We start from the raw sequence: 25,081 nt of genomic DNA, 5'->3' as shown, positions 1-25,081 counted from the left end.
TTCTCATAAAGTGCTCTTGCCCCTCCATCTGGTTTTCAGCAATTATACAACTGAACTTCTGTAGCATAAAAGACCAGAGCCATGGTGCCTACTGGAAGGATGTTTTTGATTTCAAAAATGACAAGAAAGCTTAGTGAAGCTTATTGCAGAACTTCGCTGTATTTATGGTTATGCTGGTCCAGCTCCCTCTTACCAGCTGGCTGAAAGGTGTGGGTGTAGCGGTGAAGACATCCTTGGCTGGAGGCAGGAGGTAGGAATGTTTAGCTAAAGTCGAGGAGTTCCTTCGGCAGATTCAGATTCTAGCTTCTGCAGTCCCCTGTGTCACCATGTTTAGCAACATCTCCAGCAATCAAGCTGTAACCGAGGCAACAGCCAATGAAGGTCAGTCAAACACTCTGAGCAAGGAATGGTGAAAACTATAAAATAGAGCAGTCTAGGACAATGAGAATTGATCCTTCATCCCCACAGAATACCCCAAAGGGAGACGTTCAGCTCTGAAGACAAATTAATCTGCTTCTCTTCTGATACATAATTTTCCATCCATGTGCACTTGTTGCAGAGCAATACATTTTAAAGCAATTGTGCTGTAAAAGCCCTATGTCAATATTTTCACTCTCCCTCTTACAGGGAATGGTGACTCTTTGGAATTCCCTATTCTAGAGAGTTGTTGAGACTTGATCACTGGGGTACTTCAAATGAAAACAGATGCACTTTTGAAAAATCAGGAGACACAATGAGGATTTGAGGCAATAAATCTGCAATAGCAGGGTATTTTGAGGGGCTGAGTGTCCACTTCTGCTCCTGTTTTCTCATAGTCTTATGTTCTAAGTATCTCCACAAACAAATAATCTGAAGTAAACAAAATACTTGTTCCAAAAGTAACTATGAAGTTTCAGCAGTGCTTGGGAAATCCCCCTGTCAAGTTTATATCGGGTCAATGAAAAACAAAGGAAGAAAATCAACAGAAGTAAAAACAGAAAATGCTGGAAACACTCAACAGTTGTGGCAGCATCTGAAGAAAGAGAAGCAGTTAATGTTTCTGATCTGAGACCCTTCAACAGGGAATGAGAAAAATAAGACATCTTAGGTAGTATCCCTGCCTTCTACACTATTTAAACTTTGACCCCCCCTCCCACCTGCTCTGCTACTTAAACCAACTTGTTTCTCTCTTTCCCAATTCTGATGAGGAATCCTGGTCCTGAGACATTTTTCTTAGGCAGCTGAGTTTTTCCAGTGTTTTCTGTTTTTATTCTTTATCTAGTTAGATGCTCCTATCGAAGCAGTTCTGCTGTCCATCTAGTACCAGAGGTGAGGGCCTATGGTCCTCACTATTGGAGAAACCATTGAAAAGGGGTGGGGAGATGAATTCTGTTGCCTAGTGTCTTGTATGAACCAATGGCAATGGTAGAACTTGGAAAAAGGTTCTGCTCAGAAAGTTTCAAGAGCAAAGTGAGGTTAAAATTAAACTACACTGGTATTAATCTCAGGAATGTTGCTGCATTCCTGCATAAAACTCTCATAGGGAAACAGATTAGATGTTTCACCGCATGGGTGAAACAATAGTGTTGGAGGAAGGAGATATGGTTTGGATCAAACCAGAACAGATCACATTGGATCAGATTTGTTTATTTTATTGCCATACACACTGATGTGCAATGGAATTCCTTGCAAACCATATTCTAGAGGAAAAAAAGAGCTCTTCTGTTGTAAGTCTCTGCTTAATAAATCCCTCATGAAAGATTCTATTTTCTTCCTTAACAGAACACCTACCCAACCCTACTTTCATCACCACAGAACTGACAATCACCTGCTTTTCCATTTACCTCTTCTGAATGTCAGACTCCCTCAATCACTCAGTAATGAGGTTCTATAATGGTTATGTACCAGACCCATTTATTTCTATTTGTACAGTTCATACATTTTGTTGTGAATGCTTGAGGTGATAGGCAGAGGCCACAAAGGGGCTGCAGATGATGCAATTTTATAGGAAAGGAAGGTGGAGCATGGAACCAGATAGAGGAGGTGGGAAGCGGACAGAGAGAGAGGAGCGTGTGGGTGATGGGCAGATGGAGTAGGAGGAGCAGGGAAAAGAAACAGGGTGGTGAAGGTCTGAGGGGAGTAGGTGGGTGGGTAGGAGGAACTGGATGGATCAGGAGGAGAGACAAAAGGACAGAGGTGTTGCAGGTACTTAGAATTGGAGAATTCCATGTTCATACCATCAGGTTGCAGACTATCCAGCTGGAATATAAAGTGCTGTTCCTCTAGTACGGGTTTGGCCTCATTGTGGCAGGTGCAGGAGGTTGAGGACAATCATGTTGGAATGGGAATGGGAGGGGAACTGAAATGGCATGTAACTGGGAGCTCAAGATGGCCATGGTGGATGGAGCATACAGTAAATGTTCACAAAGCAGTTGTCCAGGCTATGTTTGGTCTCATCAGTGTGAATGCTGTCTTAAAAGAAATCGATTTTCCAAAGTACTTTGCAAAAAATTCGAATAACTTTGAGTTCCAGTTGTGAAACAGTTCTACTTTATTCTGAGACATTCAGTTCTAGGCTCCTGAGCCAGGGAAATATCCCCCTATCATTAAACTGCAACAAGTTCCTCATGAACTTATTGGGCTAGAAATTAGGCTGAGTAGCACCTTGTTTCTGTACAGCAAGCAAATGAATTTCATTATAAAAATAATTGCATGAGAAAACCATAGTTTAATTGGGAGTTCCACAAACTCTGAGATTTTCTCTGTGCATTTAACTGTAACATGCAGAAGCCTAAACATCCGTAGTGATGCCCAGTGGTCACGGTGCAGGTTTGAAAGTCACCCATGACCCTGGTCCAAGGTGGTCCCTTACCTGGGCCAGATCTTTCAGACAGAAGCTGGCGTTCATTCCAGTTGTCGGGAATGTCATAGTAAATGTGGAGTTGCCTGAGCAAGACTTACCCCATGGAATTTGGTGCTGTGATCTCATCTCATTTAAACCTCATAAATGGTCAATGAAAATCAATGCCCCCCTTTTCTGGATTGTATTCACCACCCCAGCTCAAAAGCAACCCCGGCATCTCCTGTGATTCCGATTACCCACAACCTTCGTCTAACTGAACTCCTGAATGATCGCTCACTCCTGGTTATCCAACAGAGCTTGCTACTGGCCAAAATCAATCTGCCAGTAGCCACTTCCTCCAAAGACCTGGTGCTCAATGATCATCTCCTTTGACGTGTGCTTTCCACAGCTGTCATTCTTCCCTTTCATCTTTCCTGCACTCCCCAAACCCAGACTTAACTGTTTTAAGTCAGGCATGTAAAAGAAGAAAGTGCCTTAATCAGGCTAAGGCCTGAAAATGAATAACCAAGGCCATACAAAAGCCTAAACTGTGTAGTATTGAAGGTGGGTTCATGGATAGAAAAAGTTTAGAGGGATACAGACCAAAACAAGGCAAATGGGACCGAGCTCAAACTAACGTCTTGTTGGCATGGATGAGTTGGGCTGAAAGGCCTGTTTTCCACTCAGAAAGTAGTAAAGCCAAAAGCACTAAGGGAAGTACAGAACAGGATGGTAATTTTCAAATGCAGAGGATTCAGTAAGGGACAGAAATTAACAATTAATTGTAGCAGAGCATGCATTACTCTTACCAAATCAAGGAAAAGTAATAGAAATGATCAAAGTTATATCACCTCCCAATCTCTGTTGCCAACCATTCTTTCCTCCTCCATCTGCCTGTCAGTCCTCCTCACCTGGATCCACATATTATTTGCCAGCTCACATCCCTCTTCCTTATCTGTTTTCCCTGGCTTTTTCCCCTTTGTTTTACAGTCTACCTGAAGGGTCTTGACCCAAAACTTAGACTGTCCATTTTCTTCCATTAAACACTTCTATACACTCACCCCTTCATTCTCCTACTTAAGTTTTTATTGAAATCCAATGAGTTCCTTTAGCCGTTTACATTTCGCTCCATTTCAATATAAGTCTGTTTCTTGGTTGTGAGCTTTTCAAACAATCCTGAAATGAAATTGTATAGAACTGCAGAAGCTGGAGTTTGAAATGGGAACAGAAATGCTGGAAAAACTAAATCATTCAGACAGCATGTGTGGAAAAAAAATGGTCAACTGTTAGGTTCAGGAACCCTTTCTTGGGACTGGGGGAAGAGCAGAGCTGGGGAAAAGGACTAGATGGGATAGGTTGAGACAGATTAAGAAGTAAAGAGCATGAGTGTTGACTGTTCACAAGGCAGTCTGAGGAACCTAAATGACCTAAGAAATGGACCTAAGCACAATAATGGAAAATGTTGAGAGAGCAGTTCACCCGAAAGAAGATTTAATTGTTCTACTTCAGGATAACTGCTCTCTCATCACTTTCTATAACCTCCTTTTGCCCCGTTCTTGGGCCATCTCTTTAAAATGGTCAGTAATCATGCTCCTTCTCATCTGATCTCTCTTAACCAATCTCCATACAGATTTCTATCTCACCACTCAGTCTCTGTTTTGACAACTGCAGTCCCCCTGCATTTACCCCAATCCTGAGAAAGGGTCCCTGACCCTAAGAAGTTCTCTTTCCACAGATATTGATTGAGTTCCTCCAAAATGTTTGTTCTTGTTTCAGATTGCCCAAAAAGACCATGGAATTTAAATGATAATGTATAAGACATTTGGCGGCTGAATATTAGGAGATAAAGGGTTGCGTGGAAGACTGAATTAAATTATGTTGAAAAGAGAGGACTTGAAGGGCAGTCAGGCTTAAACCTGCTTCTGGTTTTCATATTTTTTATGTTTTTATCATGCAGAAGGCAATCATTAACATTTTGCTGATTCAGCTTGAATTCATCATTACTGATTGACCTGCAAAGCCTTTGGTATATTGAAGCTGAACACACTGACAGTTTAGTTCTTAAAACCTGAAAAATACAGAGGTTCAAATAAATACTGTAGTTCTGATCCTTTGGTTACCACCAGTAAATGTGGAACTAGCGATACTACTATTATCATAGGCTTCATTGTTAACCTTTTGACCTTACACAAAATGGTTTTAATAACACATTTAAAAAATTGTATTCTCAAATGAAAAAGTAGGATTGAAATGAGTTGCTCATTATCTTCAAAGGAACAGATGTTGTTTGAACTGTATTCATGTCCTAGGGTGATAGATGCATGGCATTTTAATTTGAGATGTCCATGTGAGGAATTTGGACACAATGAAAATAAAGTAATTGGTGAGGTCACACTTGAAGTACTGTGTACCGTTTATGATTGCCCTCTTATAGAAAAGATGTGGTTAAACTGGAAAGAGTACAGAAAAAAGTTATGAGGATACTGCCAGGACTGAAGGGGTAGATTAGCCATTCCTTGGAAAGGGTGAGAATGAGGGGGCAAACTTAGAGAAGTATTTAAATTATGTGAGGCAAAGACAAGAATGGATGATAACAGCCCTTTGCCCTGGGCAGGGGAGACCAAAACAAGGAGACATAGGATTAGGGTGAGAAGGGAAAGATTTGAAAGGAATCCAAGGGGCATCCATTTCACACAGATGGTGGTGAGTATATAGGACGAGCTGCCAGAGGAAGTGATTGAGTCACGTATGACAGAATAATTTAAGAAACTCATTGATAGGTACATTGGGGCAGGGCTTAGAGGGATTTGGGCCAAACGCAAGGAATTGGGACGAACTGGGTGGACACCGTGTTCAGCATTGACTGGTCGGAATGAAGGGCCTATAGCCATGCAGTATGGTTCTATAATTTTAAGTCAAAATGAAACTTCTAGTCCATGCAAACATTTGAGGAATTGTAGTGGTACATTGTCCAGGCCCCTGAATGGTTTGCAGGCTCAGCCTGCTGTTTCCTAGCCCTCTTACTGGCTTGTTCTATTATGATCTGTTATTTTACCAGGAATAGTTTGATTTTATCAAATCAGCCTCCGTTGAAAGAAATGTCTGCAGATGCTGGAGCTGCAGAATAAAAATGGAAATGCTTGGGATATCCAGCAGGTCAGATAGCTTCTGTAGGACAGAAAAGCAGTCCTAATGTGCTAGGCCTATGATCTTTCATTAGAACAAAGCACATTGTGTGTGATAGTCTTGTAGGCATTGCTGGTGGTTGTTGATGGAGGGTGGTGAAGGCTCATTATCCATTAGGATGAGATATAAATAAAGACAGAGAGAGGAAAGACTCAGTGCTGGAACTGTGAGGTACAAAAGACTGCAAATATTCACCATAGATTTTCAACCACTCTTTACCTCATTGTTCTCAATATTTATTTCTGATTTATTATTAATTTTATTTTTTCTCAGCTCATGCTGGTAAAACCTGAGGTATGGGCAGAGCCATCCACACTCATTTCTCAACTGCTAGGAACTTTTGGACTATTCTAGTGGTGTTTAATTTGTGGCTTTTGGAGATTTACATAAATATTGCTGTGTAGGCCTAACTTTTTAATGCTATTGTGTAGTGACTTTAGAATGATACTAGTTGTGGATTTTGCTATTGGGTCAATGTATATCCTGTTTATGTTCCGAAGTCTTTCAATTTCCTTTTTTAATTCAGCATCTTTATGGTATTTTTCACTTACTGGTTTCTATATGTTATGTGTGTTCAGAATGGCCACACCTATTAAGTAAGTTGTTCTTGCTTATTTATCCCGTAATATTATATGCAGACGGTTATTACAGATTATTCTAACTGTAATAATGGATTGGTTGTACAGTAATATAATTTGTAGGTCTCTTGACTCTAAAACTGTATCTGGCTTGTATTTATAGTAAGGCTTTTATAAGTTTGTATCTTAAAGGAGGATTTTGGTGACTGATGTTTGTCACTTGATTGTGCCTGTGCAGGTAATCAGATTGAGTTAAACTGTTGTTGTAATTCCATAATGTGTTCGATTGTTTCTGGGTTCTCCTGGCATTTTCTGCATTTATCATCTTGAATTTGTAGGTCTTAAATTATTAAGTCTGTTTGATAACCATCTGGTCCTGTATGGCCACAGAACCCCTATCTTTCTGCGAATAGGTCTCCAGTCCGAGCCAGGCGTTCGACATCTATTCTGCTGAGATCACGGTGATGCCTTCCATGGAGGGTCATGCTCTTCCACTGGTTGACTTTTACTTCTACACTGATAATTTCTTCATTTTTTGGTTTGTGCTTTCACTTAAGTTTAACGGTGTGTACTTCTTACCAGAATTGCATATGCCCACATGGAGCGCTGATGAAAACATATCCTTAAAAGTTTTATCTGCTTTTCATTCCAGGACAAGGGAGATGTCCTCCTTTTTTAAAGAAAGGGGCTTCCCTTCCTCCACCATCAACTCTGCTCTCAAACGCATCTCTCCCATTTCACGTACATCTGCTCTCACCCCATCCTCCCACCACCCCACTAGGAATAGGGTTCCCCTTGTCCTTACCTACCGCTCCACCAGCCTCTGGGTCCAACATATAATTCTCCGTAACTTCCGCCACCTCCAACAGGATCCCACTACTAAGCACATCTTTCCCTCCCTCCCCCACCGCTTTCTGCAGGGATCGCTCCCTACGCGACTCCCTTGTCCATTCGTCCCCCCCATCCCTTTCTACCGATCTCCCTCCCAGCACTTATCCTTGTAAACAGAACAAGTGCTACATATGCCCTTACACTTCCTTCCCCACTACCACTCAGGGCCCCAGACAGTCCTTCCAGGTGAGGCGACACTTCACCTGTGAGTCAGCTGGGGTGATATACTGCGTCCAGTGCTCCCGATGTGGCCTTCTATATATTGGCAAGACCCAACGCAGACTGGGAGATCGTTTCGCTGAACACCTACGCTCTGTCCGCCAGAAAAAGCAGGATCTCCCAGTGGCCACACATTTTAATTCCACGTCCCATTCCCATTCTGATATGTCTATCCACGGCCTCCTCTACTGTCAAGATGAAGCCACACTCAGGTTGGAGGGACAACACCTTATATTCCATCTGGGTAGCCTCCAACCTGATGGCATGAACATCGACTTCTCTAACTTCCGCTAATGCCCCACCTCCCCCTCGTACCCCATCCGTTATTTATTTATATACACACATTCTTTTTCTCTCTCTCCTTTTTCTCCCTCTGTCCCTCTCACTATACCCCTTGCCCATCCTCTGGGCTTCCCCCCCTCCTCCTCCTTTTCTTTCTCCCTGAGCCTCCTGTCCCATGATCCTCTCATATTCCCTTTGCCAATCAACTGTCCAGCTCTTGGCTCCATCCCTCCTCCTCCTGTCTTCTTTTATCACTTTGGATCTCCCCCTCCCCCTCCCACTTTCAAATCTCTTACTAGCTCTTCTTTCAGTTAGTCCTGACGAAGGGTCTTGGCCCGAAACGTTGACTGTACCTCTTCCTAGAGATGCTGCCTAACCTGCTGCGTTCACCAGCAACTTTTATGCATTGCTTCAAATTCCAGCATCTGCAGATTTCCTCGTGTTTGCGTATAATTCATTTGGTTGTTTCTGATTTGATACCCAATTTTTGTTCAAATCAGTAAATCAGAGGAAGTGTTTAAAGCTTGACAAAACACAAATAATTTTTAGTCATGATAACAGTAATCATCATAATAATAATATCCCAAAGTCACTACACAATAGCATTAAACAAATAGGCCTACACAGCAATATTTATGTACATCTCCAGAAAGCCACAATACTAAACACCACTAGAATAGTCCGAAAATTCCTAGCAATTGAGAAATGAGTGTGCTTGAGAAAAATAAAGTATTATTATTATTTTAGTTTTTATTTGTACAGTTTGTTTTCTTTTGCACATTGGTTGTTTGTCCTATTGGGTGTGGTCTTTTATTGATTCTATTGTGTTTCTTAGATATACTATGTATGACAGCAAGGAAATGAATCTTAGGGTCGTACGTGGTGACATATATGTGCTTTGATAATAAATTTACTTTGAACTTTGAGTTTTGAATCTTCTTCTTCGAAGATGGACTGACGAGATGGACTCTTAGCTTCACGTGTACCTCGTTGTGACCTTGCACCTGACTATTTCTCTACCCTGTATTGTACCACTTTATTCTGCACTCTGATATTGTTTTATTTTGTACTACCTCAATGCACTGTTGTAATAAATTGATCCCTATGAACCATATGAAACAAATTTTTCAATGCACTTCGTCCATGGTGACAATAATAAATTAATCTTCAATTTTTGTCCAACACAAGGATGACCTGAATTCTCTTGAACAAAGATCCAACTGGCTCCCTCCATCACCACCCTTTTTCACCAGGCTGGCTTGTTCTCACCTGAAACAACCTCTCTTCTAACTCCACTCACTTCAGAATTGTAGTGATGGGGGCTCACATTGGTCCAAACTGTTCCAGTCCTATGTGGGTGTTCTCCATCACCTCTCTCCCGTGTATATTGATGACTGCATTGATGCTACCTGCATAGAGAACTCAGAAGTTTAATCACGCTTGCTGACAATTCCCCACCATGCTCTAAGCCCACATCTGATACTTCCCTCTCCTGGTTTTTCTATCTCCACCCCAGGAGATGGATTACTGACGAATTTCCCCTGCAAGCCAATGGATTCCACCAGTTACCTTGTGTCTACCTCTTCCAACCCCGTTTCCTATAAGGATCCCATTAGTTTCCCTGGGTCTCTTCTGATGAAATCCCCTGCCACCCTGGTGATTCAGAATGCTTTCCTTCATACCCTGTATTGTTGGTGAGATTCCCAAACACATCTTTTCCACTTCCCACATTTTGGCTCTTGACCACTGTCATGTGGAACACTCTTTGCTTCACCGTCCCCTCGACCGAAGTCTGTACTGGCTAGAGCACTCTTTGCCCCACCATCACCACCAAGCAAAGCAATTGCTTCCCCTTCTTCCTTCGTCTGTTCAACTAACAAGACTTCACCCTCTTCCTCACCCTCTCTCAGGTACTCCACTCCTCTTTGCAAGTCAAAACTTAACCATCCTTTAACCTTGCCTGGCCTGATGTATGATCTCTGACGTGACACATTCTTTCTCTCTCTACATTTGGGCCCTGACTTGCAGATTATTTTCTGTTATTACTCTTATTAAAGCAATAACTAACTGAAGAACAACAGTCTCATTATTGAAACTATGCTAAAACTAGGAAACATCCCATAAACAGGTAGGTACAGGATACACTTGCATTTAATTTTGGAGGCGTGTCTCTTCCTCAGTATTTAAATTTCTATCCGTCCGCCAGAGAAAGCAGGATCTCCCAGTGGCCACACATTTTAATTCCACATCCCATTCCCATTCTGACATGTCCCCTTACACTTCCTCCCTTACCACCATTCAGGGCCCCAAACAGTCCTTCCAGGTGAGGCATCACTTCACCTGTGAGTCGACTGGGGTGATATACTGCGTCCGGTGCTCCCGATGTGGCCTTTTATATATTGGTAAGACCCGACGCAGACTGGGAGACCGCTTTGCTGAACATCTACGCTCTGTCCGCCAGAGAAAGCAGGATCTCCCAGTGGCCACACATTTTAATTCCACATCCCATTCCCATTCTGACATGTCATCCACGGCCTCCTCTACTGTAAAGATGAAGCCACACTCAGGTTGGAGGAACAACACCTTATATTCCGTATGGGTAGCCTCCAACCTGATGGCATGAACATTGACTTCTCTAACTTCCGCTAGGCCCCACCTCCCCCTCGTACCCCATCTGTTACTCTTTTTTATGCACACATTCTTTCTCTCACTCTCCTTTTTCTCCCTCTGTCCCTCTGAATATACCTCTTGCCCATCCTCTGGGTCACCCCCCCCCCGTCTTTCTTCCCGGACCTCCTGTCCCATGATCCTCTCGTATCCCCTTCTGCCTATCACCTGTCCAGCTCTTGGCTCCATCCCTCCCCCTCCTGTCTTCTCCTATCATTTTGCATCTCCCCCTCCCCCTCCAGCTTTCAAATCCCTTACTCACTCTTCCTTCAGTTAGTCCTGACGAAGGGTCTCGGCCTGAAACGTCGACTGCACCTCTTCCTATAGATGCTGCTTGGCCTGCTGCGTTCACCAGCAACTTTGATGTGTGTTGCCTATTCATTGTCATTGCCTGAAGTCACTGATCTGAGCAAGCTGCTGTGTTCTGACTCAGTATTTCTCCACCAATATATCAACAGAGCCAAAACCAGGCCCCTCTGTCCACAGAAGTTAAGCAGGATGAACTAGCATGTAATAAAACCACAGATGCAATTAGGATCTAGTTCTATGGGCTTTGAGGTCTGCATTAGCCAGCTTGGGGTTTGCAGCCTGACCAGAACAAATGAGAGTCAACTGCCTTTGGGTTTTCAGGCATTTTGAAACTGGTGAGAATGCACTTTGTAATTAATCAGAGGGCCATTTCGTGTGAAGTGTAGCTTGCCTTTTTCTTTCTGAGTGCTCACACAGTAGGGTTTGTAAGTAATGGATTGGTTTTCTTTTCTTACTTACCAAATGAGTCTTTTCTCACTGCAAGTATCTTTGTAGCCCTTCAGTGACCTGTCAACGAGTGACCAACCCAACTGAATTTCACTGGACTGAACTGTCCTTAGGGATTAGGAATGCTGAATACATGTGAAAAATACATGATGAAGTATATAGAGTAGAAATCCCTGGGTAGATTATTACTGTATATGAGTGTGAAGTAGCATATAATTGCAAGATAAATGATATGTGAAATGTCTGCTCAAATAACCGCATAAAATGCTGCAAATTCTCAGCAGCTCTGACCACTTCTGTGGTTGGGGAAACTAAGTTAGCTGTTCAGGTCAAATGCCTTCACCAGAACTGGAAAAAAGACAAAAGAAGCTTGTTAAGGTGCAGGGAGAGGGGCGGTGGTGGATAGGTTAAGCAGTGTCTCTGATAGGATAAAACTGGGGGTGACCATGGGGATAAACTGTGGCTAAGGTGATCTGATCAGTGAGTGACTGGGAGAGGTTACAGAGGCAAAGAATGTCGGAGTTGTGAAATGCAGAGCTTGAAACATGCCTGGAAGATCAGTCTCGGTGTGTCCTTCATTTCCTGAGGAAATAAAGAAAAGAAAAAACAAAGACAACCTGTGGAGTTAATATTACATGCAGATGATTGACACAGCCAGAGAAATCAATATACTGCACTTGAAATTGTAGAACTCAGTATAAATCTAAAAGGCTGTAATAATCCCAGACAGTTTTCCTCGATCGTGCATTGAGTCTCACTGCATATGTACAAAAGGCCTGAGTGACAGGTCAGAGCAGGAATGGAATAGGGAACTAAAGTGGTCGCCCCTATAGACGGAACATGGGTGCTCCACAAAGTGGTCACTTAATTGACACTTAGCTTCTCCAGTGTCAAGCAGGCCACATTGTGAAAGCAGAATGCAAAACACGGAACTGAGAAAAGTGCAAATTAATCACTGTATCACCGGGAAAGATTGTGTCCCTGGATGGTAGGAAAGTTCAGGTATTGAATTGCCGGTAGTCGCCTGGGAGTGTGCAGGAAACAGAACAGAAGAATGGATCAGGAGCAACAAAGGGAGTAGTGTCTGAGAGATGCTGAAAGGTGGTAGAATCTCTTTGAAGGTTGCGGAAATTGTGGGGGATGACCTGTTGAGGCTGGAGGGTGGAAAGTGAGGACCAGAGAGCTCTATCCTTGTTCTCTCCCAGAAGAGGGCAGAAGTGTGGAAATTGGATGAGATGCAGTCAAGGCCTTTGTTAACAAAAAGAGGAATTCTTGGTTTAGAGGGAAGGAAGACCTTTCAGATCCAGAGATACTTCAAACAGTGGTTCACCAGACGCTATGGATTAGACAGAGATTTACCCTGCCCTGTAGCACAATGTACATGGACTTGTGAAAATCGGTTAAATAATTGCAGAGGCTGGAAATCTGTCAAAAACAAAACAAAATACAAAACTGAAAAAACTCAGCAGGACAGATAGATCCATGGAGAGAGGAGCAATCAACGTTCTGTGTCTGCAACACCATTGTCTGAACTGGGAAAGAGAGATAGATTTTAATCTTTGGGAGCAGACAGTGGTGGAATTGTGGTCTGCTTATATACAATACACTTTATATTCTACTCCATTGATTTCAAAGGAGCTGAAGATAAAGTGGGAGTTAAAGGTGCAATTAATCCAGAATTTTCATTCTAACTCTGAGGTAGTTGATGAGAACAACATAGGTTCCTAAAATCCTGACACATTTGGGAAGAAACAACAGGAATACTGCAGATGCTGGAAATTCAAGCAACATACATCAAAGTTGCTGGTGAACGCAGCAGGCCAAGCAGCATCTGTAGGAAGAGGTGCTTCCTACAGATGCTGACACATTTGGGAAGAATAAGCTTGGTGGAATGAGCATTAGCTAGTTTGGGATGAGGTGAACTCTTTTCCAATGTTATCACTCATCTTCTGAATATCCCAGCAAATAGTTGGAGGTCCTCAGCTGCATTTGAAAATCTCCTTCTCCATTCTGAGCAGTCACTGACCGGAAATTCCCACAAGTTGGTGGTGATTTTTCAAGAGGACTTTGATATCATCCTTGAATCACTCCTCCGTCAAGCTGGTAACTGTTTGCCTTTTTCAAGCTCAGAGTACAGTGTCTATTCTTTGTGCTGGATATGCAGGAAGTATAGTCTGTCCAGTGGAACTACCAAGTATAGTTTAAAACAGTGCCGAGAAATTAATTACTTCAATTATCACTCTGGTGAATCTGGAGTTTTTGCAGAGACAGGGTTTGTGATGTGTCTCCAGGTTTTGAAGGTGCCTACTCTAGGTAGTCTAAACCTCAGAAGCCTATATGAATGTGAGTGTAACTGCAGAAAGCTCTGAGTTTTGTGTCACATTAAAAATTCACTGAGATACCTTTGTCCTTAGTTGACCAATTGGAATGCTAATCCACAGAAGGTGTAAATAGATTTTATCGTTTGTCTTCACTTAAAGGTAGCTCTTGAGATATGATATATAGTCCACTTTATCCCGCTGCCAACATTGTTATGCAGCAGGGTTAGCTTGGTATCAGGACTTTATGCTTCAATGGTCAATGATACCTTGGAGCCTTGCTTCCAAGTGTGTGCATATGGAGGGATTATTTGTATGCTCCAGCTTGCTAGCTGAGGTTGGTTCTGCAGTGGAGGCAGTAGAGGCTGAGTGCAGAACCACCCTATTTCTGCTGTGGATTTTTATCCTAAAATTATTTTCCTTGTTAGGAATGGGTGCTGTCAAAGAGTCATTGAAATTCCTAGTCCATAGCTATTTGAAATATAGAAAGAGCATTTGGAATATCAGTATGTTGTCTAAATGGAATGAATTTTGTACTCACTACATAATGTACTCATGCAATTCTATCAGGTATTTAACACTACTAGCTAGGGATTAGTTTGTAGGCATTGATATTTAACATGTTCAACCAGTGTTGAACAATAATTCACAAATCCAAAAGGTTTATCACTACTGTATATCCAGTACTGTAGAGCTCAACTTGGAAAAGCAAATGATTAGACTGTACAAATCTCTGTTACAATACCTTGGCCACTGGGTCCAATTAGTCATTGAAACAAAGGAGACCTCCAGACACTGAAGGCCAGAAGGGCAAACAGACAGCTCTCAAAATCATTGGTCTGATTGTGGTGACTTAAGCTTTTAACTAAAACAAGTTCATTTTTTAAAAACCCTTCAACCTCTTGAGCATGTGGATTACACTAACACCTTATTGATATAAAGTCAATTGACATGTTTTGAGCAGAGATGTGACATCTTTGACAAGATGCTGAGAAGAATAGAAAGCTGTGCCGAGCTGGATCAATAGTTGTGGCCTATTGCTGTTTGCTTGTTGTGTTAACTCTTGAAAGTTAATGTATTAAGTTTAAGGTTGTGGACATAACATCAGCAGATTCCAGAATGAAGACAATTTTCCAAATTCTTATGAGTTAACTTGTTGCATTTTGATTAGTTCCTTGCAGTCTCAAATATTTCTGACAGATTTTGGTTACCTGTTGACGGTTCTTTTTCTAGACCATTATTTAGAATATAAGCATCATTGACATAGACGTGATATAGGCCCGGTTCTCAAATCACTGCCGTCTACATGTTGCATTAATTAGAAGGGACTTAGACGGAGTTATTATTCTGTCAAGTTTGCCCTTGTCATTCAAGATGGTGCAGGTTTGGGATTGTTGCTAATGATGTCTGATTGGCAAGCTGGAACAGTGGCCACAATTTCAACCAGTGGTTGACAGGTATGAAGTTGGATCAACTGATAGCATTCTCACTAACAAATCAAATGACAGTGTGTTTGAGTCTTGTTCGGGATTTTCCATCCATTACCTGGGTTTACAATCCAGTATATACCGAGGGAGCTTCCACGTACAAGCACATTATTCAGATGAGAAATTAAGTGAAGATTTTTGGCAGGTAGTTCAATTGGAGGCAGAAAATTTTCATAAAAGAAACTAAAGCTCATACTACAATAACTGAGGTAAATGGTGAACAGATCTCTTTCATTCAGGACTTAAAGCTGGACAGAAAATTTTCTGATCCAGCACTGGGTTCCTGGTAAGCAAATGGATTGTAGTGGCAGAAGTGATTCCCAGATCAAGTCAATTGCTTTTTAAACAGCGTGATGAACCTATCATATTTCCTTTCTCTGATGCTAAGTTTGGGGCACGGGAAACAATGTCGAAAATGGCAATGCACATTGGGCATCGCCACGGGCCAGCTGCTGGAAGGTGCAGGTAGTTGGCAGATGGAACCTAATACTGACAACGGCAAAGTGTTATTTGTTTGGAGAAAGAATGAAATAAGGCCATATATACCAAAGGGCATACTTCAGTACAAGTTCAAGTTCAAGGGGTACAGAACAGAAAGATCGAGGAGAACTAACAGGTCCTCTAGAAATCTTGGGATCAGAGGATCATGCAGTTATGACCTGCTTGAGTGGGATCACTAGATCAGGGTGGGTGGGAGTACAGTGTTGCTGGGTATGAGAAGGTGAAAGGTCAACATTAAATAAGTATCAGAATCAGGTTTATTATCATTGACGTATGTCATGAAATTTATTGTTTTGTGGCAGCAGGGCATAAAAATTACTATAAATAAGTAAGTAAATAAATAAATAAATAGTGCTAAATAGTCCTAACCTGATGATGCAATAGTGAAGAATCTTTGGTTGAAAAGAGTCATGCAGCATGAAAACAAGCTCTTTGGTTCACCAAGTCTCCATTGATAATCTAAGCATCATTTTATTCTTCCCATTTTCTCATCAGTGCCCTCATATTCTATGTATGAGGGGGAATTAGAATTGGAACATATGACTCCTCAAGTCTGTGAAATGACAGGGTGAGGGGTGGAGCACCTGGAAAACTTGGAAGAAACTTACTCTCGGGAAGAACGTACGGACTCCACTCAGACAGCACTGGATGGAATCTGGCTCACAGGGGTTGCATGCCACCCTTTCTAAGGGAGAGATCTCATCCCAGGCTCAACCGACGTAGAAATTGCCTCGGGCATGCAAGGTGACTTGTCCCAGTTGAAATTAGAAAGTGATGTGAGATGAGATGTTCACGGCTGCTTCACTCGAGGGGTAAAAAAAAAATTACCGTTTTTATCGTGTTGGAAAAAAAGTGTAATGGAATAAAATTTCTAGACAGTAAGGGAAATGGATGGAATTCAGAGTAACCATGATCAAACTGACTTCAGAACAGGTTGACTGACACTCACCTGCTCCTTAGTGCTTCGGAGGAAGTTCAAGCAGCCAGTTAGCTTATAAAGGTTGATGACCATATGACCTGCTGTGTTGGTGGTGGTATTGAGGGCTTTATAACCACAGCATGCTCAACTCCTTACCATTGATTACAGAATCAGAATCAGGTTTATTATCAATAGTGAGGTAGTGTTTATGGGTTAATGCACCATTCAGAAATCTATTGACAGAAGGGAAGGAGCTGTTCCTAAGATGTTGAATATGCATCTTCAGGCTCCTGAATCTCATCCCTGATGGTAGTAATGAGAAGAGAGTATGTCCTGGATGGTGAGGGTGATTAATGAAGGATGTCACCTTCTTGAAGCATTGTCTTTTGAAGATGTCCTCGAGAGTTGTCTCCATGATAAAGCTGACTGAGTCCACAATCCCCATAGCTTCCTTTGATCCTGTGCCTTGGAGCCTCCTTATCAGAGGCTGATACAACGAGTCAGAGTATTCCGTATGGTACAACTCATCTGAGCGAGAGTGCTTTGACAATGTAACCTCCTACTGCTCTGTCCCGCGACATCAGCCTGCAATCTATTGCTTCATTCCAAGGGCGCAGGTTCTCACCTCTGCCCGACTGGCTAAAAGGCGGCATGACCTTGCGAATCGAGATATATTGACAGATAGAATTTGATCCAGAAGAGTTTTGACTCACCAGGAATCAGCACATTCAATCACTGGCTTTGTCTGCAGCTGCAGATTTCATGCACCATCTGCAATCTAATGGCATCCATATGAATGGAAAGAATATCACTCCTTTAAAGCTTAAAATTGGGAGGAAATGCATCAGAATAAACAATCTCTTTTTTGTTGCTGTTTTGTGTGATTTTGATTGGGGCGGATGAGAGTTGCTGTCTGTGGATAGCGAGAGACACGGCACTGGATTAAACTAAATTGGGTTGAACTGAATATGCCCCTGGACTCTTTTGATGCCTTTGTGATTTGGTGTTTTATATTCTGTATTTCTCGCCCTTTTTTCCCTTGCCATTTGTGCGATTGGTTCTTTTATTTGCAGATTGGGGATTTGATGCTTTCTATTAAATGGGTGCCATGGTTTTCTTTGTTTCAAGGCTGCCTGTGGGAAGATGAATCTCATGGTTGTATACTGCATAGACTTTCACAATACACCGAGAGTGGAAAGCCAGCAGGTGCTGTGGTTGGAGCAAAAATAAAGAAATTGATAAAAGGCCTCAGATCTATTGGAGCAGAGGAATGGTTGACGTTTCAAGCCAAAATCCTTCATCAAGACTGTGTAGAGAAGGTGTTGCAAATATGAGAGGGAGATGACAGGTGACAGGTGATAAGTAGAACCAGCTGAAAAGGGAGATGATGGGCAGAGAGTATTCTGGAGGGGAGGGGAGAGGGAGATGGAGATTGGTGGATGATAACCAAAGACAAATAAGGAAAGAGAAAGAAATTAAATAGAAGGAGCTGAGGGTAACAGGCAAAGATAGATAATGAAAGAGTCAAAAAGGGGGAAAATGGGAGAAACATAGAAACATAGAAAATAGGTGCAGGAGTAGGCCATTCGGCCCTTCGAGCCTGCACCGCCATTTATTATGATCATGGCTGATCATCCAACTCAGAACCCCGCCCCAGCCTTCCCTCCATACCCCCTGACCCCTGCAGCCACAAGGGCCATATCTAACTCCCTCTTAAACATAGCCAATGAACTGGCCTCAACAGTTTGCTGTGGCAGAGAATTCCACAGATTCACCACTCTCTGTGTGAAGAAGTTTTTCCTAATCTTGATCCTAAAAGGCTTCCCCTCTATCCTCAAACTGTGACCCCTCGTTCTGGACTTCCCCAACATCGGGAACAATCTTCCTGCATCTAGCCTGTCCAATCCCTTTAGGATCTTATACGTTTCAATCAGATCCCCCCTCAATCTTCTAAATTCCAACGAGTACAAGCCCAGTTCATCCAGTCTTTCTTCATATGAAAGTCCTGCCATCCCAGGAATCAATCTGGTGAACCTTCTTTGTACTCCCTCTATGACAAAGATGTCTTTCCTCAGATTAGGGGACCAAAACTGCACACAATACTCCAGGTGTGGTCTCACCAAGGCCTTGTACAACTGCAGTAGTACCTCCCTGCTCCTGTACTCGAATCCTCTCGCTATAAATGCCAGCATACCGTTCGCCTTTTTCACCGCCTGCTGTACCTGCATGCCCACTTTCAATGACTGGTGTATAATGACACCCAGGTCTCGTTGCACCTCCCCTTTTCCTAATTGGCCACCATTCAGATAATAATCTGTTTTCCTATTTTTGCCACCAAAGTGGATAACTTCACATTTATCCACATGAAATTGCATCTGCCATGAGTTTGCCCACTCACCCAACCTATCCAAGTCACCCTGCATCCTCTTAGCATCCTCCTCACTGCTAACACTGCCGCCCAGCTTCATGTCATCCGCAAACTTGGAGATGCTGCATTTAATTCCCTCATCCAAGTCATTAATATATATTGTAAACAACTGGGGTCCCAGCACTGAGCCTTGCGGTACCCCACTAGTCACCGCCTGCCATTCTGAAAAGGTCCCATTTATTCCCACTCTTTGCTTCCTGTCTGCTAACCAATTCTCCACCCACACCAATACCTTACCCCCAATACCGTGTGCTTTAAGTTTGCACACTAATCTCCTGTGTGGGACCTTGTCAAAAGCCTTTTGAAAATCCAAATATACCACATCCACTGGTTCTCCCCTATCCACTCTACTAGTTACATCCTCAAAAAATTCTATGAGATTCGTCAGACATGATTTTCCTTTCACAAATCCATGCTGACTTTGTCCGATCATTTCTCCGCTTTCCAAATGTGCTGTTATCACATCCTTGATAACTGACTCCAGCAGTTTCCCTACCACCGACGTTAGGCTAACCGGTCTATAATTCCTCGGTTTCTCTCTCCCTCCTTTTTTAAAAATTGGGGTTACATTAGCCACCCTCCAATCCTCAGGAACTAGTCCAGAATCTAACGAGTTTTGAAAAATTATCATTAATGCATCTGCTATTTCTTGGAGAAGGAGAAGATGGAGGCACAGACAAAGTCTGGAAGAGGGTACGTAGAAACAAAAGGCTGCAGGTACTGAAATCTGATAAGTAAGGATGCAGATACGGAACTAGGTACAGGAGGGTTGAAAGACTAGTGGAACTAGTTGGGGAGGAAATAGGAGACCTAGTAGGTTAAGCATGTGGGTGACAGGCATTAGATGTAGAATTGACATTGGTTTATGATTGTTACATGTATCTGGATGCAGTGAAAAGATTGTCTTGCATGCTGTGTGAACCAGAAGATTGCAATCTGCTGAGGGCCAGATCTGTGGCATTCAAAACCAGTGATCCAGCACTATGCAAGAAGTCCAGGTACAACCTACAGAAGACTATTTTAGAGCGATAAAACAATTCCAATTGAAGTTAAAAATGGAATCAGATGCACATCAGCTCTGGAAGGGTTTGCAGGCCATTACTTCCTACAAGGTGAAAACTAACGTCAGGAATGGCTGTAATGCCTCACTCCCAGATGAGCTCAATGCCTTTTATGCACACTTTAAAAGGGAGAATAAAACTTACGTCTCTGCGAATCCCTGGCATCTGGTAACCCTGTGACTTCTGTCTAGGAGGTCAACATCAGAACATGTTTCAAGATGGTGAATCCTCATGAGGCATCAGGTCCTGATGGTGTACCTGGCAGGGCACTGAAAACTGTGTCAACCAACTGGCAGGAGTATTCAAGTAAAATTTCAATCTCTCACTACTTCAAAATTGTGATAATCATACCAGTGCCCAAGAAGAGCAGGGTGAGTTGCCTCAACCATTGTTCCCCAGTTGCACTCACATCTACTGTGATGAAGTGCTTTGACAGGTTAGTCATGGCTAGGATCAACTCCTGCCTAAGCAAGGACCTGGACCCACTGCAATTTGCCTATTGCCACAATAAGTTTACTGTGGATGCAACCTCACTGGCTTTCCAGTCTGCTTTGGATCACCTGGACAGTAGCAATCCCTGCAACAAGCCGTTGTTTATTGATTACAGCTCAGTGTTCAACATAATCATACCATCAGTGCTAATCAACAAGCTCCAAAACTGGGCCTCTGAACCACCCTTTGAAACAGGATCCTTTATTTCCTCATTGGGAGACCACAGTCAGTGTGGATCAGAAGTAACATCTCCTCCTCATTGACAATCAACACTAATGTACCTCAAGGATATGTGCTTAATCACCGCTCTGCTCTCTCTACACTTACGATTGTGTGGCTAGGCACAGCTCAAACACCATCTATAAATTTGCCCATGACACAACTATCGTTGGTAGAATTTCAGATGGTGACAAGAAGGTTTACAGGAGTGAGATAGATCAGCTTGTTGAGTGGTGTCACGGTAACAACCTTGCATTCAATGTCAGTAAGACCAAGAAATTGCTTGTGAACTTCAGGAATGGGAAGTCGAGGGAACATAAACCAGTCCTCATCGAGGGATCAGCAGTGGAAAAGGTGACCAGTTTCAAGTTCCTGGGTGTCAACATCTCTCAAGATCTATTCTGGGCCCAACATGCTGATGTAATGACAAAGAAGGCACAACACCGGCTATATTTCATTTGGAGTTTGAGGGCATTTTGTATGTCACCAAAGATTCTTGCAAATTTTTATCGGTGTACCGATGAGAATATTTTAATGTTGCATCACCATTCGGTATGGAGGGACCACTGGACAGAATTGGGAAAAGCTGCAGAAAGTTGCCAACTCAGCCAGCTCCATCATGGGCACTAGCCACCCCAGCATCAGGGACAGCTTCCTCAAAAGTGCAACCTCCATCTTAGAGGACCCCATCACCCTGGACACGCCCTCTTCTCATTGCTTCCATTCCAGAGGAGGAACAGGAGCCTGAAGGCACACCCTCAAGGTTTTAGGAACAGCTTCTCCCCCTCTGCCTTCAGATTTCTGAATGGCCAATGAACCCATGTCCCACGTACACTACCTCACTTTTTTTTGCTCTCTTTTTGCACTAATTTAATTTTATATATATATATATTTATTTATTTATTTGTTATAACTTACAGCTTTTTTTATTATATGTGGCATTTAACTACTGCCACGTAACTACAAATTGCATAACATTGGCCAGTGATATTAAACTTGATTCTGATTCTGGTCATATAGGTCAGGTCATTACATAGTGCACTGAGGTAGAACAAGCTAAAACAATAATAAATGTAAAACAAGGGTTAATAACTGCAGAAAATGTGCAGTGCTGGTAAACAATAAAGTGCAAGATCATAGCAAGGTAGATTGTGAAGTCAGGAGTCCATCTTATTGTAGTAGGGAACTGTTCAGTAGTCTTGTAACAGCAGGATAGATGCTGTCCTTGAGCCTGGTGTAAGTGCTTTCAGACTTTTGTATCTTCTGTCCAATGAGAGAGGGCAGAAGAGAAAATGCCCATGCTGGCTGCTTTACCGAGAAAATGCCCATGCAGGCTGCTTTACCGAGGCAGTGACTTGTAATCAGGTTGGTGAGGGGAACAAATTTTGGTAACTGTGGGCTGGGGTTGGAAAACATGAGTTGTGAGAGACCTGGGTGGATCGGAACTTACCCATCGAAGCTGCCTCATCATTTAACCACAGTTTTAGAAATTAAATTTAATTTAATTTAAAAAATCAGAAATTAATTTGAAATTAAAGGTGGGAACAAATATTGGAAATTTCATGTAACACACACAAGGTGCAGGAGGAACTCAGCAGGTCAGGCAGCATCCATGGAGAGAGATAAACAGTGTGACTGTCCTTCTCCAGCACGGGATCGATGTCAGACTAGTGTAAATGAGTGTTTGATGGTCAGTATCGACAATGGGCTTATGGGCCTGTTTCTGCACTATATGGCTCTATGCTAAATGAAGATGTTATATTATGAGACCACAGAAGAAGGAGAGACCCTTTGCCATCCCATGTGTAAGTCTCTGCCAAATGAGTATCACCTTCTGTCCTTCCCCTGAAGTGTAACCTAGCTCTTGTCACGGTCAGGATAGCCCACTGGGACAGTCGGTGGTCTGACTGTCTTCACATTCTAAATGGCTTATCTCCAACGCTGTTCTGGAGCTTTTGAGTTCATTCATAATTGTGTGTTAAACATTCATGGACATTTTGATACAGAGCATTCACACATTGCTTTTAGTGTTCATATATGTCATCTTCTACTTCAATAGGATTTCATTGTGAGTTTACAAAAGTCAGTGGGTGGTTAAAAGAGTCAGAGGTTGTTTCATACTAATGTTTCACCTTAAAATCCCTGTGCAGTCTCTTTACTTGTAATCCATGGTCTATAATTGTGCATTCTATGGCTAATAAACAAATGACTGATGTTATTATTTCTCCTTCAGTCACAAATTGATGAAATATAATTGAAGCCTGGTCCAATTAGGAATATCCAGAGATGAGGGCCTAGCTGTTGATTGCTAGCTGTGCTCCAGTGTTAATCGTTTTCATGTATTGAGTAGTGACTCCAGCCATTCTGATCTCAGCTCTCAGTCTACTGAAAGAGTCATCAAAAACCGATGCTTGACTAATATCAGAAATTGTGCTTAGCTTCTGCACAGTTTTTGAAGCTTCTTACGCATTAGTCTTGTTTCCCTCTTGGGCCTCTATCTTCATTGATTCCTGTCACATTAAAACATCTGACAGTAACTCTTGTCATGCTCCTGGAGCACGCTGTTGTGTCGGCAACTTTATATCAGACAGCATCAGACAGCCAAGTTATCGGGTAAAACCACATCCCAGCTTCATGCATACTCAGTACCAGCAAGTTCAAAAGATTAAACCTAAATAATAAGAGTTGTTTCGCAATTAAATGAATAGGTATGTAAATTGAGTTTCTGTGCACGCATGAATACTTTGCAACTCTAATCACGGTTAACGCCATATACTGTGAAACATGAAATTGAAAATACAAACACCAGTCCATGATAGTGTAACTTTAATCAAGCCAGACATATGAAACATTTCAAGTGACTGTAAAGGAATTTCATTTATGTTATTTCCAATCATAGTTCCTATGGAGCTGTCAATGAAATGAATTATCTAGATCTTTGCACTTTGGATGACAACACTAACAGCTGTGCTGGCAAAATCCAGGGGTTGTCAGTCCTCTGGATTATCAAGGAGACTTCAGGAGCTTCTCATATATTGCAGCAATCTAGAAAAAAAATTCACAGGGAAGCAAATTAATGTTTGACTGAAAGATAATGAAGTCTAATTGGTGAGTAGGTAAAGTTGCTTATGAGGATGGGACTAGTTAGTGGTGGAAGGACAGGCAATATCATCAACAGCAGTTACACTTCATCAGGAGATTGAGGAGATCTGGTATGCCACCAAAGACACTCACAAATTTCTGTAAATGCACCTTCAAGTGCGTTCTAACTGACTACATCACCATCTGGTATTGGGGGTGGGGCCACTGCATAAGATTGAAAAAAGCTGCAGAAGGTTGTAAACTCATCCAGCTCCATCATGGGCACTAGCCTGCTCAGCATCCAGGACATCTTCAAGGACCAATGCCTTAAAAAGGCAACATTCATCACTAAGGATCCCCATCATCCAGGACACGCCCTCTCTTCTCATTGCTACCATCAGGGAGGAGGAACAGAAGCCTGAAGACACACACTCAATGATTCAACAACAATTTCATCCCCTCTGCCATCGGATTTTTGAATGGACTTTGAATACATGAACACTACCTCACTACATTTTTTTCTCTTTTATATAGAGAAGTCTTCTTTGAGGAAGTTCAGGTGCTCTGTCACAGTTACAACAAATTTCACTCATATAGGTGGGAACAGCAAGACCACGTACCCTCATGCAGATACTGTCCACCCAAACTTTCACTGGACACATAACAGAGATTTTATATTCTTTGCTGGTTATGAGTGATGTGCCAGTCGACCAGAGGACTCCAAACATTGGTGCCCGTATTCAAGAAAGACAGCAGGGATAAGACAGGTAATTAAAGGCCAGAGATTCAGTGGTAGGGAAGACATCTGGAAAACATTCCAAACAGCAGGATTAATCTGCAGTTAGAAAGTAAGTAGAAGATTGGCTGAAGGTAGCATGGCTTTGATAAAGGGAAGCATATCTGGATAATTTGATTTGATTATTTGAAAATGTAACGAAATATATTGATAAAAGCAATACAGTTATATGGATTCAGTAAGAGTGTTGACAAGGCCCCAACAGGAAGACTGGTCCAAGAACATAGAGCCAATGGGATTCAAGGCATGTTGGTAAATTGCCTTGGTGATAGGAGGCAGGTGGTGATCATGGAGTGTTATGGTATATCCAGTGGAAATCTGTGACCAGTGGTGTACCACATGGATCTGCATTGGGAACTGTACTGCTAGCTGTAGTTCA

General features: G+C 42.3%; 1 protein-coding gene and 1 long non-coding RNA gene across 3 annotated transcripts in view; one reads left to right on the top strand and one right to left on the bottom strand.

The window, feature by feature from the left end:
• Positions 1-25,081, top strand: part of epha8 (eph receptor A8) — a 390,012-nt gene that overhangs the window by 70,555 nt on the left and 294,376 nt on the right. The window lies entirely within an intron of this gene.
• The window catches only part of LOC134337638 (uncharacterized), a 79,119-nt gene continuing 77,682 nt past the window's right edge, over positions 23,645-25,081 (bottom strand). Inside the window, exon 3 of the long non-coding RNA XR_010016040.1 lies at positions 23,645-23,870. This is a non-coding gene — a long non-coding RNA (uncharacterized LOC134337638). The remainder of the gene's footprint in view (positions 23,871-25,081) is intronic.

Source organism: Mobula hypostoma, chromosome 25 (genome assembly GCF_963921235.1).
Source record: "Mobula hypostoma chromosome 25, sMobHyp1.1, whole genome shotgun sequence".
Taxonomy (NCBI): domain Eukaryota; kingdom Metazoa; phylum Chordata; class Chondrichthyes; order Myliobatiformes; family Myliobatidae; genus Mobula; species Mobula hypostoma.
The sequence above is the reverse complement of the archived record's forward strand: the minus strand, read 5'-3'. Positions and strand labels throughout refer to the sequence as shown.